The following is a 14779-nucleotide window of genomic DNA, read 5'->3' as shown; positions in this document are numbered from 1 at the left end:
AGGAAGGAAGGAAGGAAGGAAGGAAGGAAGGAAGGAAGGAAGGAAGGTTGGTTTGTATAAGATTATGAAGAAAGATATCCCAGATGAAGTAGCATGTTGTTGTTCCAACAGAGTAACAATGAAGCAAGTAGGTTTTTTGCTAAACAGTTTAACCAACCAACAAAACATGCTTTTCTTCTTTTCTTCTTTTACAGTTTTGATCTTCTAATACAGTCTCTGTGGTTTTGTTTTCTTGTAGAAAGAAGCAGACATGTTTTTGTGTGCTCCTTCTTTGTGTCATCAGGAAGCAACTGACAGATGAAAGGCCCGGCATTAAAAGCTGAAGTTACACAGTACCTCTGCTTCACAAATAAATATACACATATATAAAAAGAATAAATATATATCCATGTTCATAAGCTGGATTTCACTGATAAGTGCAACATTGTTACTGATAGCAGGAAGTTGTGCTGCAAGGAGCACTGCACACATTTGTAGAGAGATACAGACAATATAAGAAAGCCCAGGAGATAAAGAATATACTTGATATGTTTTAAAAGAGAATAGTAAACAAGAAGCAAACAATTTCTAAATTGCACTATGCTGTCCTTTAATGCTTTCTTCTGCCTACAAAGAATTCCAGTCTCTTATGTACAACAACTTGCAACCAATGGTAAATGGTCATTTCAATGTTTCTTCTTAATCTACCCTTGTTACAGTACTGCAAAATACTACTGAGGTTAGCAAAGTAAAAACTCCGCCACTAGATACATCAGTGACATAAACATAATCCCAATGAGTAGACTTTCCTGTGGCACATGCCCAGCACAGATAATTATAGATTCATTTGAAGAAAACATGGTGGGTACTTACATAGTCTAGCTTTTCCCAACAAATAGAACTGAAGTGAACAGAAAACAATAGCTTTCATATAGGATTTTTATTTATTTATTTATTTTAATCTTCCTTTAGAATTTATCATGAACTGCTTACAATCTCTAGGAAGACTGTAACTCCTTATTAATTTCTGTAACTTCTAAATAGATTTCATTAAAAAGTGTACTAAATTGTGTTTAAATGGTGCCTGCTTTATCTGCAAACGTGCTCCGAAATATGCACATTTTTGGTACTGTAGTCTAGATGGAGAAATGACATGAGGTAAAAAGTATATCAGCATATGAAACTGGATCAGCTTTTAAAATCTACACTTTTTTTTTGTTATCAGATGATTAATAATTAGCACCAGAAATGTTACATAGTCAGACTGTGTATTGTATAATTTCAGTGTTCCTTCAATCAAGAGATGATATGAGGAATTTCTAAAACAGAAAATTATACAAACGCAACTATAAAGTCTGTAGCAGCTCTTATTGACTACTTTCCTCCAAATACACTCTTTGGCCACTCTGGAGAGTGGCATGACCAAGCTAATAGGGACTAATCAGAGTGATTTTTCTATTGCACCTGAAAATGAGAATTCTGGTCCTGTATGAGAACTCCTACAAAAATTAGCGGTCACCTATTACACTTTGGGTTTAAGATAAAGATATTCTAAGCTGCTAATAAATTTCATGGCCCTCCACCACCCATATTTGCACTATTTATTTATTTATTTGCTCTTGATAAATATGTAGTGACACCCTGCCTATATTTTACTGTGTCTTTCCTATCCTCTGCTGCAAGTCTTTGAAAAGAATTTCTCAGCAAGAATTTATGTTCTCTCTTACATAGGAAATGGGCTTCAATGACAAATTCATTACCTAGACACAAGACTTATGTTTGCAAATGTTAGGGTTTTTGTTTTGTTTTCTGGAATCAGTTCATTAATTATGCTGACTTTATGCTACAGCACGTCAAGAAAGCAAGTAATAAAAGAGGAAGAGATAGAGAAAATAAGATACAAAAGTTTGAACCTTTTAGATGGTTCATTCTAGAACCTGTTCAGCACTTTTCCTCATAATGAGTGCACCATGTTTGCTTTGGCATATTATCTCTCATCACCTCTGTAATGTTTAGTGCAGTCATTTATTTAAAGGCACTTTTTATATTGGAATTCATATTTGGGTTTCATTTCATATGGCTGACTCATGCAGTGTATACTGTCAATGTTTAAAATTGCTGTAGAATAGTTCAGGTTCAGAGATGGTACCGCAAGTCTGTCCTTTTGTATGCTACTTTGAGTTCCTCTTGAAAAGGTCTCCATGGTTCTCTAGAGACCAGATTTTCTACGATGGATTCAGTTTCTAATGACATGGTTTTGCACTGGCAAATAAGTATATCTGATTTTTCCACCTTTACAAAATTATCCTGTTTTCTAAAATTCATATGATAAAAACATACCTGTAAACTCAAATATTAAATACATGTTATTATTGAAGTTGTAAAAATAAATTTCATTGCTTGAAGTAAAGGAGAAAATTTTCTAAGAAATGATAAACCATTTCTTCAAGGAAAAAGTACACTGAATATTTTAAAAGGAAGGTCATGGTCTGCAAATGTCTATCTGGAAAAAGAGGAAAAAAGAATGGATTTTGTTATAATTAGGATATATTTTTCAAATTTAACTCTAATTTTTATAGAGCTGTTTCATTAAATTTAGCTCCTACCTTCAGGTTAAATACCATAGCAAGCATTTCAATCTTCGTTTTTCATTCTTCAAAAGCTCTAGTCAGTATGTAGATGTGTGTAGAGCTAATTGAGCTAATTGTAGAGCTAATTGATGAATTACATCAGTTGAGTTTCTTGCCCTTTTTAATTTTGTTGATTATTATTGCTGAGATTGTTGGTTAGTTTTTGTTTTATTTATTTATTTATTTATTTAGAAGAGTAGAGCTTATGCGTTGGCAATAACCTAAAGGAGCTACAAAGAGCCTTAGATACTTTGGAATTGTTTTGATGAGATTCTTCTTGGGGCTGACTAAGGATTTAAATACTTTTTTTACATTTTTCCTGTAGTGGCTGGTCCTGTGATTCAGATGAAAACTTGATGTTGTAAATATGTAGTAAATATGGCGGTCTTTCATCTGCTCTCAGTATGCAATTTATTCTGAAGACTCTGGCCTGATTCTTCCATTATTTATTCATTTATGATTCTTTTACTTGTATTAAATATAAAAAAAAAAATACAACCATCAAACAAAACAAGCAAGAGAGATGAGAAATAAGAGAGGATAAAGTGGCTTGGAGCATTGAAAGACTTCACTTCAGGTGAAAACTGTAAAGTGGGTGTTCACCCAACCCCTCTGACCCCCAAGACAATGCTACTTCTTACAGCAGTTTACAACCAGGCATAAAGTTACAAATCATGTCTTGCAATGTACCTCCTTGTAACCACATTCCCTCCTTCTTTTCTTATTCCTCTTTTCTCTCTCCTTTGATTCAGAATTCACATTCTTATTCCCTTCCCCCTGAACTCTGTGCTGCTGAGCTGTATTACCAGAGAATGGTAGCTCCAGCCATACCCCATGACAACTTTGACTTTTTGGAAGTTATCCCTTTCAGTCATTTCTTTTTTCATGTAGTCATTTTCAACAGTTTTTGTTGTTGTTTTCCTATTTATGCTGCTTCTCTTTTCTATAAATATTTCCATCAAAAATAACCATATTTATATAATCTTACTTAAATTAGAAAGTACCTTTTGTATAATTCTACAAACACTCTACAATTGTCATATTTCTGTCATATGATTTAAGACATCTCTCATTCTGTGCTACATTATCCTTCCTATTTCCACAATTTCCTTTTATGGGTCTCCGTAATTCTTGATCTATCCCTCTGTCATCATTTTATAAAAAGGCTAGCATAAGTATTATGAAATTACCTGTGGGTATGCTTATGTTGCAATTCTATTACATACGTCTAAAATACATAAGTAGCCTGTATGACAGTATCGGTCACCCACTATCCAAACTGGCAGTCCAGAAGTCTGCATAACTACTTTTCCAATCAATTAATAAATACACAGACAAATTTGTTGTGCCTAAACAGCATTAACAATTCAAATGTTGGTTTCAATCCTAAAACTAAATCATTTCCTAGAATTGGAAAAATATTCAGAGTCAAACCCCTGCTTTCACTCGCAGGAGTCTGTGTTGCTCTTTCCTCAGGCAGCTCTTGAAAGCCTTTCATTTCTTTTGTTTCTTCCAACAGTCTTTCTAGATTACTTTTTGGGTTGTATTACTCCCTCATGTCACTGCTTCTTTTTTCTGGAGAAATAAAAAATAAAAAATAAAAAATGGCCATGAGATATTGTAACTTCAAAACTGCTTTTTTGTAACAATAAAGTTGCATTACATAGAATAATAGTCTTACAAATACAGTCACTTGAGGATCAGTTATAGTACATATGAGTACAAAACAAAAGCACTCTGCTCCCCTTCTCTCTAGAACACACAGACAGGGTAGCAAAAGGCAGGCTGCCACATACAGTGTAGCCAGACAAATGATTGACAGTGCTCAGAAGCCTCAACATTTTTAAGTCGAACACCTCAAGCACTAGAGCAAAGCAACATTTTCTTTTTTAATTTTCTTTTTTTTCCTCTCCTTGCACTCCTCTCCCACAGAGTACTTTGGAAGTAGCATTTGGGGCTTTCCATAAAATCAACCAACAGGAATTTCTGTTCAAACTGTGGCTGCTTATAAGCTTCTCTGAATACTAAAACAGTTAGCATGGTTTGGATGGCAAATTAGAATAGAGAGCAAAGGGATACCAGCTGCTAACTGAGAAAAGTGCAAGCTGGAACTGGCACTTAATTATCTTTGAGACCTCTACTGCTCTGTCAAATCTGGCTAAAATCAATAGATTCAAAAAGCTACAGGAACAGAGAAGAGACATCCACATGCACAGTCAAATGCACACATGAACCTTGCTTCCATAACAAACATTGCTACAAAGCCAATTTGGCTTGTGTGTGCAAGAGATGTTCCATGCTGGTTAAAGGGACAGCACATACAGTGATGAGTGGCTGCATCTGTGTGAACACCTAAGGATGTGTACTTGGGTTGCACAAAGTTGTACCTCATTTGTAGTCTGTAAGCTGCATCGCTGCTTTGCTGTCCTTCCAAAAGCACACACAGTCACAAAGAGATTAAAGAAACAAAGTCAAAGGTTATTGCATCCAAATGTTCCCCTGTTTATTGGTCTGCTCATGAGGAAATATGGGTCCATAAGGCACACCTATTTTCCTAATACTCAATAGACTGGAACAGATGGATAATACTAATCTCTGCTTGAATCAGAAGGTAGATACTGTCAGTTTGTTCTCTATGATGCCTCTGATCAGGTTATAACCTGCATCTCAGCAGGTTATGCTTTGCCTTGGACATACCTCAGAAATAAAAAAATAAGCAACCAACCAACCAAAAAAATGACAGTGGACTAGATGAAACTGGGATCAAGAAGCAGACACAGCAATGAGTAAGAAGAAGTGAACAATTTAAATTTAATGCATAAGGCAGGAAAGTTACAAAGGCAAATAAAGGGAGAAAGACATGCTAAGAATCTTTGTCAAACAGCTGAATGAATGCTTGATCAAGAATTGGACTTATACTTCCAGACTTCTGAAATCATATCTAACAGCTCAAAATCTGTAAATTTACCATTCCTCTAGTGAAAGCCTTTTCTATCACATCTACATATATATTTATATATGTATGTATGTATGCATGTGTACATATGCATATTTTGCCAGTTTAAGTTTTGTCAGAGTTTAAAATAATCCTTTTATCTAACTTCATACATAAAGGATTAGATTGACCTGAGTCTAAATCTTCAGAGACTTTTCGTTTGCATTTTAACCTACATCAAGGTGAAAGCAAGTACTATTTTCTCTTTCCTGGTGTATTCTCTCATCTATTTATGTTAAAAAGATTTCCCCTTGTGAATATTTATTCCTTGACATTTAAGGCAAAAAGCATCACATAAGCATGTCTAACTAACCCCAGCAATGTAATAATACAGAAATAACTTGATGGATTGCATTTCATTTGTCTGCATGTTTGTCAAAACTGAAATGCTATTTATTATGTGAACATTTATTATTACTACTACTACTACTATTGTTGTTTTTGTTGTTACGGCATTCTTTCATGCTTATCTCTTTGTCCATTTCCATGTATGAGGGGTTTCTAGAAAATATCTACAGAGAGTTTAAAAAGTACCTCAAGTCTCATATTCAAAACAAGACTGTATCATGGGCAATGATCTACTAACATCCATTTTGACAGTTCATGCAGTAACCATACAATTGATCATTTCAAATTATTTATTTTGAATTACCACCATGAATCCTGACTGTATTTTTGTACAGCAAGACTCTTTCACGAGCTTACTCAAGGATGGACTGGCCAATTTGTCTAACTACTCATCCATGGGAAAAATCCTGAGATGAAAAATAAACTATGTTATATGGCAAAAGAATCAGAATCTTTGAGCTGAGAAAGGTATGGAGGATATTTCAAAAAATGTTCAAATAGTTCAAAAAATGACTGAAGAATGTCGCTTTAATTTTTATTTTTCCAAAGCCTTCTCCTACTTAAAATCAAAGTTTGTTTTGTTTTGTTTGTTTGTTTCCCCTGATTTTTGTGTACCCTGCTTTGCTTTCACTGTGACAGATACCATAAGCTAGATGTGGAAGTGTGCAGAGTGATGATAAATGTTCCTAAAAATGTGAAATTTTTCAAGAGACAGCAAGAGACTAAAACTAGAACAAGTTCTAGAGTGAAAGCAACAGACAGAAACAGGATGATGCCTAAACCTAGCCCTAATGCAGCTCTTAAGGGAGTCATGGATCCAATAAAAACTATCTGGTGACTCTTCATCAAAGCCAAATGAGCTATAGTTGCAAAGAACATATTTTAATAAATAATTTATACACTTTTAGATTCACATACATAGTGGATTCATATTTCTTTACTATAACTCTGGGTTCCTGTAGTCCTTAATGTTATTGACTTACTCATTTTGTATTGAAAACCCACTTATATTCCAGAGGAAACATTTTTAAGTCAACAGCATGCCCTGGAATAGAGAGCACAATCTGATGGTCATGAAAATGTGAGTATCAACATATTTTTTTCATGTAAAAGACAACGTTATTTCAAATGATTATTTCTCAGAGTGTTGTGAATGTGCACTGTTAGAACAAATAATAAATGTTAAACATTATTAACTATCGTGTGCTTATAAAATGCATGTGTGCACCTCTGTGAGTTACAAGACACTGACGGCCTAGAAAAAAGGAGGCTCGGGAGATCTTATTACTCTTTACAACTACTTCAGAGGAGGTTGTAGTGAGGTGGGGGTCGGTCTTTTCTCCTAAGCAACAAGTGATAGGACAAGTGGAAATGATCTCAAGATGCACCAGGGAAGTTAGGTTGGATGTTAGAAAACTTCTTTATTTAAAAGGTTGTTAGGCATTGGATCAGGCTTCCCAGGGAAGTAGTTGAGTCACCATCACTGGAGGTACTGAAAAGATACATAGTGGTGGTGCTTAGGGACATGGTTTAGTGGTAGACTTGGAAGTGCTAGGTTAACAGTTGGACGTGATATCTTGGAGGTCTTTTCCAACCTACGTGATTCTATGATACCTACTTTAACTAGTGTAACTCTCTTAATTGCTTGGTTCTGAGATGATCTGTGGTAGTTTTAGTCATGGCTAACAACCAAAGTGCCCCCTCTAGCTGCTCACTCTTTCCACACACCTCCAATGGGACACCTGGAGAAAATAAGGACAGGAATGAGAAAGTTCATGAATCAAGACAAAGACAGGGTAATTGTACTAGTTACAGTTACAGTCAAAAGATACTTGACTTGGGAAAAATTACCTAGTGTGTTATCAGTTAAAATAAATATATCATTAGTAGCTAATGTATGGGAAAACAAAAAGACAAACACAAAAACAATACTTTGCCTTCTTCCCCTTTCCCAGCTTCAACTTCAGTCGTTCACTCCACTCTTGTACTCCCAGACTGAGAGGTGCAGGGGATGGAGAATTTCATTTCTCTTTCCTCCCCTTTTCTCCTGTTCTGGCACAAATCTTTCCTACAATCTCTGCTTTGGTACCAGGATCACCTTCTCCTTCTCTGACCTCAGTGTTTCCTCTGACCCTTATTTCACCACTCTCCCCCCCCCCCCCCACTCCCCACCCCCTTCTCTTCCTCTCCAGCATTTTCTACCTTTTCTTTAAGACATTTTCCCCAGGGTGCCACCATCTTGGCTGCTGGGCCCAGCCATGGCCTGTAGTGGAGCTGTTGGACCCAGCTGGAACCAACTGTGTCCAGCATGGGGCAGCCCCAGCCTCTCCTCACAGAGGAGCCCTGCAGCCCCCTGCTGCTAGCACCTTGACAGGTACATAAATGTACTACAGAATCACTGACTGAATCATAGAATGGTTCAGTGATCATCTAGTTCCAATACTCTGACATGGGCAGGGATGCCATCCACTAGATCAGGTTGCCCAGGGCTTCATCCAGCCTGGTCTTGAACACCTCCAGGAATGGGACATCCACAGCTTCTCTCAGCAACCTGTTCCACTGCCTTACCACTCTCTGAGTTAAGAATTTCCTCCTATCCTCTATTCTAACTCCCCGCACTTTTAGTTTAAAACCATTCCCCCTTGTCCTATCATTATCTGCCTGATAGCAAAAAAAGTTGCTCTCCATCTTTTTTATATGCCCTCTTTAAGTATTTAAAAGTTCAATGAGGTCTAGTGAATAGCATCTATGGCAGCACACAAAATGTTATTTTTTCAGGTCTGACACACATAAAATGCAGTCCTCAGAAAGCTCTGTAAATATACAATTTTCACTGTAACCTACTCAACTTTGTTGTTTTTGCTTTGTTTTGTTTGTTTGTTTAAATGGGAAAAATAAAATAAAGTAAAAGCGTAGTCTTTTGTCTAAGCTCTCTCCTCATAAAGTACACTTTTTTGCTGACAAGATATGCATGCTTATTTTGGTTGTCTACCTTACCACAAACATACTTGATGTGCTGGATGGAACATGTCGCTCCTGACTACTAAAACGCATGGCTGTGCAGTGCCCTGACTGCAGAGTTTCCACCAGCAGCACTTGGCTATTACATGTGTATAGTTTTTGAGCTGCTTGGATAGCCCTAATCATTTCCTGTGTGATTGCTGCATTACAAACTGTTTTTCTAGCTACCAGCATGCTATCATTTCTTTCTTTGCCTTTTACTGTTTAAATACTTTTGATGCATGAAGATAAGTAGGTGTGGTTTGATGGAAGGAGGCATATGGAGTAGTCATTTCTGAAACACAGACTCATAGAATGATTTGGATTGGAAGGAACCTTAAAGATCATGTAGTCCCAATCCCCCTGACATGGGCGGGGACACCTCTCACTAGACCAGGTTGCTCAAAGCCCCATCTAACCTAACCTGGCACTTGCAGTCTCAGGGCATCCACAACTTCTCTTGGCAACCTGTTCCAGTGCCTCACCACCCTCTTAGTGAAGAATTTATTCCTTATATCTAATCTAAACCTACCCTCTTTTAGTTTAAAGCCATTACCCCTTGTCCTATCACTCCACTCCCTGACAAAGAGTCCCTCTCCAGCTTTTCTGTAGGCCCCCTTATATACTGGAAGGCTGCTCTAAGATCTCGCCAGAGCCTTAGCTTCTCCAGGCTGACCAAGCCCAAATCCCTCAGCCTGTCTTCATAGAAGAGGTGCTCCAGTACTTTTATTGTCTTTGTGGCCCTCCTTTGGACTTATTCTAATTCTTATTCTAAAAAAAAAAAAAAAAAAAAAAAAAAGAGAGAGAGAGCAAGAGAAACATTAGAAAAGATGCGGAGGTAGCTTCTCATTTTAACATATTGACAAGAGGTTACATAACCAAACCAAAGAATTTAATCTGGCTTTGTGGATTTAGGGAACTATTTGAGATAAAAGATGTGAATATTACAGAATATTTCTTCTTCTTCTGTAAGGAAGGAAAAAAAAAAGAGGAGGAAAAGAGAGAAGGGGAGAAAGAAAGGGTGAGAAAGAGAGGAAAAAGGGAAATTGTGAAACATTGATCTGTTATTGCTGAAGGATAACAGCAGTGTAAATATTGTAACTGATGGTTTTTATAAATAAAATATATCTCCAATAGAAAGTTGTAATTTACCTTTTAGTTGTGCCTGCGTTTTTTTTTCAGTTGTGTCATCAAGCAGAAATCCTCAACTAACAAAGGTTAGATACTGAAATTCCAGCATTAGGAATTTAAATGGTGATTTAAATACTTGGTAATAATTGTACATGTCTACATATAGGCAATCTTTAACTTGTCTGTTGTGTACAATATTTCATTCACTCAGCTGCATAATTTTTTGCCTCAAGAACTTAACAGAAGGAAAAGGTGAAGGGGAGAGGGGAAAAGGGAGAGGAGGAAAGATGTCCTCTACATCTTAGGTATCTACTTGCAAGCCTGTGCAAGCACTGAGCCAATCTACGTCTATTCAGAAGTACAGATATCTCTAATCCCATATTAACGTGACAGTACTGGCTTCCTTTGCATGGAAGATTCCTTGGCTGATATAAAATTATCAGAACACATTCCTAGAAAAAGATATTTTCCCTCTTTCACCAACCATCAATATAGAGGCACTGTCTGTCAAGCTCAGAGATCCCAACATACTGAGATAAGTTATCACAGTCTTAAGCGTGCACACCAGTAGGGAGATCAAGCTTTGGTGCACTGTAATTATGTGTATGTTAGCAAGAAGCAAGGACCAATAGAAGACAAGCTCTAAAGCACGAAAAACAATGCTGAGCAACTAACAGTTACATGATGCACATACAGGGTAGTTTTTTGTTTATTGTGTCTTCTCTTTTTTTTTCGGGGGGGGGCAAAGTGTGGGGGACATTTTCCTTCACTAAACACTAGTTTTAGTCTGCTCTCTGCAAAAGGAATGCTCATTTGCAGCAGGAAGGCATTAGGTGTGTCTTTGAAGGATATCCTTCAACTGAGTCTCATCTTGAAGAAATTTCAAGAGTTCACTTGATATAAAACCAAAGAATTTCAGTGGGAACCATGGAACAATTAATTGAAAAGCAGACTTCTAATCCAAACTAAAACAGTAACACAGGTTTGGCCTCTGTCTCATTGTAAAATAATTCTATTTGCTTGCATTAAATAAAAGTAATTTACTCACCAACATGCATAATCATGCTATGGTGACTTAAATATTAAACAAAGGGCAAGAAAAAAAAATAGTCTGCTTTATAACATTTTATCTAGCTAAAAATCCTATTTCTTTGCAAATTTTGATTATTTCTGAGTACATAAACAATTCTTCTTTGGTATTAACACTGTTCATTCATGTTAACACTGTGATACTTCTGAAGCCCACTCATATGTGTAATGGTATCTGGGATATAATCCAAAAATTCTAACCTAATTATTATAATTATATATATATATTTTTAAAAAAAGATAAAATAGAGAGAATAATAATTCCACACACACTCCTTCCCCCGTCTCCTTGTCTCTCTAGATTGCTAGTCTTCCAGAGGCTGACACTTTATGTATCTATGAACTGTAATTACCACAACTGAGCCCTGAGGTCTCTACTTCCATAACATCAGCAGGAAAAGGTGAGCAAAAGACTTCTATGGCACTACTCCTACACTTAAAGTTATGCATGGACTTAAGTGCTTTGCTGATTTTGATGTAGGTGAAGATTTGGAAGGGAACTTGTTACTTGAGCCGTGTACAGTAGTTGTTGAGTATCTGTAAATTCCACCTCATTGATCGGCATTTTTCAAGTAGTCATATTATCTCACCACTGACTAATTGATATTCACCCTCCAGTGATGGAGAAAAAAGCTTCAGATGCAGTTTTGTTGTTGTTGCTGTCATCAATTTTCACCAATTCTGCTAATTATTCATATTATATTCTAATGTAATAGCTATACTAAAATTCAGTCCTTCAGTCAGGTTGTCAGTCCTCACATTTGACTGATAAACCATTTTAACTGTTTCCTCCAGCAACTGTATTTCCTGAAGTTTAGTAAATTGGGTGTATATTTAAGACGGCCAACACTCAAACACTTCACTAATAGAGTTGCATGCTTTACTGATCTTAACAGTTGGATGGTATATTTCATTTGTGTTCATTTGCATAATTTGCTGATTAAACTACGTATTTAATCTGTTGACCTTTACTCTGTACTTATCCCACATTTACGGAGATGTAATCAATGTGCAGACTTTATTGAATACAGCTGACATCTCTAAGTTTACTTACCCCTTGCAAATTCTATTTAAAGCTATCAGCATGCTGTCTCATTGGTGTTTGCTGGTGGTCTTTCTCTTCATCCTGAGGGTGCACTGATTGGAAAATCAAAATAGTGCATGTAGATAATAAAGAAATAATACCCATTTATTACCTCACAGAATATATCTACTCCTGGAATTCTCATAGATGAAGGAAGCACATTATTAAAGGGAGATGTGCTGGCTCTTTCCAGTCCATTACAGCATAACTACAAATACATACTATCCTGCACAAACAAGAAGATATTCATAAGTACTTCACCCTTCTTCCCTCTTCATCCTGTCACAATATCCATTTATGTGCAGAAATAGCTGGGGAAATAGTATAATTTCAGCATTTGATCTAGAACAGCTCAGTTCAATTTTGGTGCCCAGGTCCTTCTTTGCAACGGTATATGCAGAGCATGTGATCTTAGTCATGCTCTTCCAGAAACAGACAGCCGTTGTTCCACTTGAGTAATGGTGGAATGTAAACAACAGACTGACAGGCAGACAAACATACAGCTGGTAATACTCAAGGAGCACAGATTTCAAGTCCTAATTTGATTGTAGTCAGTTTAAATGAAACATCTAAAGAAGTTTATGTTAAATTAAGATGATCAGCCCTGGTCTGAGTTTAAACTAATGATGAAGGAAACTTTTGGACACCACAAACAATGAGAGGGGAGGTAGTGGTTAGCTAACCATGTCCTTGGCCTAACCTAGCAAAAGAGCAGTGGGATAAACTTTCAGATATTGGAAGGAGAAAAAGAAGGAATTCCCCTTAGGGATGTAAAAGACTTACTGTAATCCCAAATTGGGAAGTAATGTTCTAAAATCAGCAAAAATAGACCCAAGGAGAAAAGAGTAAACAGTCACAGATTACTCGAGGGAGAATGGGGGTGGGGGGAGGGGGAGAGGGAGGAGGAGAGGAAGGGAGAGGGAAGGAATGTAAGTTAAAACCAATCACATGATCAGGGCTTTTGGAGTAGTTAATGAGCAGACCTTCATCTGATCAAACCAGTCTAGAGCAGGAAAATAAACATGCTGTTCTTACCACACCATGCATGTCTGAATTCCTTTTAGATCTTGGAGCGCTTCCACTAACATTGAGCAAGTGACATCCTGGAGGGTCTTGGAGTGAACAGAGGCTGCATGAAGCACCCCTTACAATTTACTGGCTGAGAAAGAACTAAACACAAGACACCTGAAAACTGAGTCCTGGCAGAAAGCCCAATGACAATTGCACACACATACACATACACCCTTCATTTTGGTCTCCATCTGGGACCAAAATACAAGAGTGAGAAAGAATTTTTTGGCAAGAGCTATATATAAACCACTGTTTATGGATCAGATGGATCAGTCAGTGGGCAACAATTGTTGTAAAATAACTATTTCATCCTCAGCACACTTTGTTATCTACATTTGTTATCTTCTCATAACCAAAGTTTGAAGTTTTCAAAAGTCCCTTTTCTCCACACCAGAAAAGCCTTTTTTTTTTTTTTTTTTTTTTTTTTCCTATTTGTCACTTATTACGTTAGGAATCACTTCCTAATGCTGAAGACCAGGTTAATTCAGAGATAAAAAAAGTATGTGGGAACGGGCTGGTGTCTAAGGAGGGAAGTATGAATCACACTATTTTTACATCTGAGAACAAGCCATATTCTATGCATCTCAGAGCAGCTCCAGCTGCAGCTGTAACACCATCATCTGACAATCTCCTGGCCAATCCTATTCTGATGCAAGTTGTATAATGAGTTCTTATGTGGAAGTCATAAATTCTGTTTATCTGCCTGCAGCTGGAAAACCACACCACTTCTATCACATCTACCACTCAGTACAAAGTGAAACTTTTTGTCAGTTGTGGTGGGCAGCATGATATTGTTGATGACATTTATGACAGAATCACGGAATCATCTAGGTTGCAAGAGACCTCCAAGATCACCAAGTCCAACCTCTAACCTAACACTAACAAGTCCTCCACTAAACCATATCACTAAGCTCTACATCTAAACATCTTTTAAAGACCTCCAGGGATGATGGCTCAACCACTCCCCTGGGCAGCCCATTCCAATGACTAACAATCCTTTCAGTAAAGAAGTTCTTCCTAATATCCAACCTAAACCTCCCCTGGTGCAATTTTAGCCCATTCCCCTCATCCTGCCACCGGTCATGTGGGAGAATAGACGAACCCTCACCTTGCTACAGCCTCCTTTAAGGTACCTGCAGAGTACGATAAGGTCACCCCTGAGCCTTCTCTTCTCCAGGCTGAACAATCCCAGCTCCCTCAGCCACTCCTCGTAAGATTTGTTCTGCAGACCCCCCACCAGCTTCGTTGCCCGTCTCAACTCGCTTGAGCACCTCGATGTCCTTGTAGCAAGGGGCCTGCTCCATTTTATTAGTCAATTTGAATCATAGCTTGTCACTGATACTGGTGAGAATTTGTTCTTCTATTTAAGTAGAGGAAAATAAAAGCTTGTGTCTCTTTCAGAAAATGAGGTGGAAATTTTCAGAAGGCGGCCATGGAAAAGGTTCCAGTTTG

This window comes from Oxyura jamaicensis, chromosome 1, assembly GCF_011077185.1.
Source record: "Oxyura jamaicensis isolate SHBP4307 breed ruddy duck chromosome 1, BPBGC_Ojam_1.0, whole genome shotgun sequence".
Classification (NCBI taxonomy): Eukaryota; Metazoa; Chordata; class Aves; order Anseriformes; family Anatidae; genus Oxyura; species Oxyura jamaicensis.
Note: the sequence above shows the minus strand (reverse complement) of the source record.